The 2783-nt window shown below is 31.4% G+C and overlaps 1 non-coding gene across 1 annotated transcript; it reads left to right on the top strand.

Moving 5' to 3' along the window:
- The first annotated feature begins 690 nt into the window (after positions 1 to 690).
- Positions 691 to 827, top strand: LOC143660468 (small nucleolar RNA SNORA2/SNORA34 family). Its single transcript, XR_013164066.1, has one exon. It is a non-coding gene; the product is annotated as a small nucleolar RNA SNORA2/SNORA34 family (small nucleolar RNA).
- The last annotated feature ends 1956 nt before the right edge of the window (positions 828 to 2783 follow it).

The following is a 2783-nucleotide window of genomic DNA, read 5'->3' as shown; positions in this document are numbered from 1 at the left end:
ATTGATGCAAATGTTCTAAGAAATGATCATTATAATGAATATGCAACTATGTGATGATATTGTGAATTACTGATTATATATGTAGAACAGAATGATCATAAGTTAAGAATGTTTGTGTTTGTTTGTTGTTATATATATTTTTAAATTAAAACATTAATAAAAAAAATAATGTCATAAAAGGGTGGTGCAATGGCGACTCACTGGTAGAATTCTCACCTGCCATGCCAGAGACCTGGGTTTGATTCCCAGAGCCTGCCTATGCCAAAAAATAAAATAAAATAATGTCATAAGAAAGGTGATTGCCATCTAATTGGCTTTCAGAGTCTTGTTGTGATTTAACATGTAGTCTCTACCTGAGAAAATATAAAGAGGATTATTTATCCTGTTTTACAAATGATAAAGTTAGTCCCAGGAGATATTCATCTTCCTTAAGGTCACAAGGTTATTTGTTACTTGGGGTTCATTTTCCTTCATTCTAAGAATCCCAACATCACAACTTATCATAGAAAGAAAAATGCTAAAGATATATTCAGTACTCCTATTTGATCAGAGAACAAGTACTCCTATTTGATCAGAGAACAAATACTTCAACTCATATATATATATTCTGTACAGTTTGGATATTAACATTTCTCCAACTTTTTATCTTATGTCCATTCTACTGTTTCCCACTGAATATTTCCATTTAAGAAGTGTATGAGCAGAGGCCAGCAGTTTGATGGAGCTGTTGGTTTCAAGCAGGAGCCTAAAGAAATGTCTTCCTATGGTCTGTTGGCCATTGCAGAACTTTGGAAATGTTATGGTCAATCCATTAGAAAGAAACATCTGAGTCATTATTGATAAATGTGACCTAATATTTATTTGCAGCCTTTATAAAAGCTGGGACTCCAAAATATAGGGATCCTTGACTTGCTCATTAGAATTATAAAACTATTACCAATAACCACTGTGGAAAGATTTTCCATCCAAAAGAGAATAGTTTTGGATTGTGACCTTCCTTTTAGATTTGTACCTCATTGTATGGTCAGGCTCTAACTATTTTTAGTTGTATTTTATTGATATGTATTTACATACCATGTTATCATGCAATGTATACAATCAATGGCTCACAATATCAACATATAGCTGAGCATTTATCATCAAAAATAAAATGCATGAACAGAAAGAAAAACCCATGGGTTTTAGGTCGTTTGCTTACCTAACTTCACAAAACTGTTGAGCATTTTCAAGTATGCTTTGAAAACAAGATTATTTTTTAATTACCAAGTATTCATTTAGATAAACTGGTAATAATTCTTAACCATCTCCTAATTGTTGTACAGTTAAGCTATTTCCAATTTTTCACTATAATCAATAATACTTCACACACACACACAAAAGTGGATGTGAACTTCCATTTTCAGATAGGATGTATTAGCTTGTGGCAGTCCAGCACTTCCTTTGTACAAGTGGAAAATGCACTGGTTAAATTTTAAATAAGTATTTTTAAGAAGCAGGTTAAAGAAACTTAAAAGTTCTATTTAAAAACCACTTTTAAATTAGATAGTTCTCAGTCTTGACTAGTTTTGTTAACCTCATTAAGGAAAAGAGCAGTTATTTTTTTCTGTAATTTCAGAATTAAGGAATGCTTTTTCAAGTATGTATTTATCCAGTATCATTTACAACTAAAACTCTGATCATTTAAACATAATTTTTATGTTTCTTGAGTATATTATCTATGTGTCCTAGTTTGTATATGAGGAATAACAGAGGAAATCTTTTCATTATCTTAGTCATGTATAAATTGTTGGGAAGTCAAGTTTTGGAAGGGGTCTGAGCTCTTGTCACCCTGAATCCTATTGCTTTACTCATTTCTTGGTCCTGGCCTGTTAGATATTTGTATAGTTCTTGATTTACTTTCACCTTTTCTCTTGATTTACTTTCACAAGTATTAAAACCTTGATGCTCAGATATTCTGATTTACTTACTACTCCCTATCAGCTTTATCAGGAAAAAAAAAAACCTCCATAATGACTATCCAGTGGTCTCACCCATGAAAACTATAGTCTTTTCCCCTTATGCTGTCACTATAAATAAGCAGACAAACACAAACAAATGCATACATATGTATTAGCTTACATTTATAGGTATATATATACATACATATATATGCAATAATATTTTATAATTTATTGTATATTCAAATGTTACACATAACATAACATATGCATATGTATGATATATAAAGCCACAAATCCTTAATATTTATAGAATAGTAATTCTATATATTTTTTAAGCTCAAAGCTTTTTTCTCCCATATCTTCCAGAATCCTAAAACCCAGAGGCAGCTGCTGCAAACATTTTCCCAGATCTTTCTACACCTAGTATTTTATCAAATACATCTTTAATGCTATTCAAGGAGTTATTTGCTTTAGTAAGCAATAATTAAAGTGGCAAAATGAAATTCTATAGCATAAAAAATTCACTAAATTACGATGACATATTGCCTTGATTTTTTTCTAGTATTAATAATGCTATAGTTAACAGCTTTATGCAATTAGCTTTACCTTTATTTAAGAATATTTCCTGAAGATAGGGTCAAAAGAGGGATTACTGGATCGAAGTTATTACTATCCTGATATTGGTGATCAAATTGTCCACCAAAATAGTGTACCAACATGGAAGAAACCCAGTATTAAATAAAAAGCCCATATCACCGAACTTTCTCCAGCCTTGGATGGTTGTGGTAGTTAGATTCAGCTGTCAACATGGCTAGATGAAGGTGCTTAGTTCTATTGCTGTAG

This window comes from Tamandua tetradactyla, chromosome 16 (assembly GCF_023851605.1).
Source record: "Tamandua tetradactyla isolate mTamTet1 chromosome 16, mTamTet1.pri, whole genome shotgun sequence".
NCBI classification, from domain to species: domain Eukaryota; kingdom Metazoa; phylum Chordata; class Mammalia; order Pilosa; family Myrmecophagidae; genus Tamandua; species Tamandua tetradactyla.
Note: the sequence above shows the minus strand (reverse complement) of the source record. Positions and strands in the feature narration are given on the sequence as shown.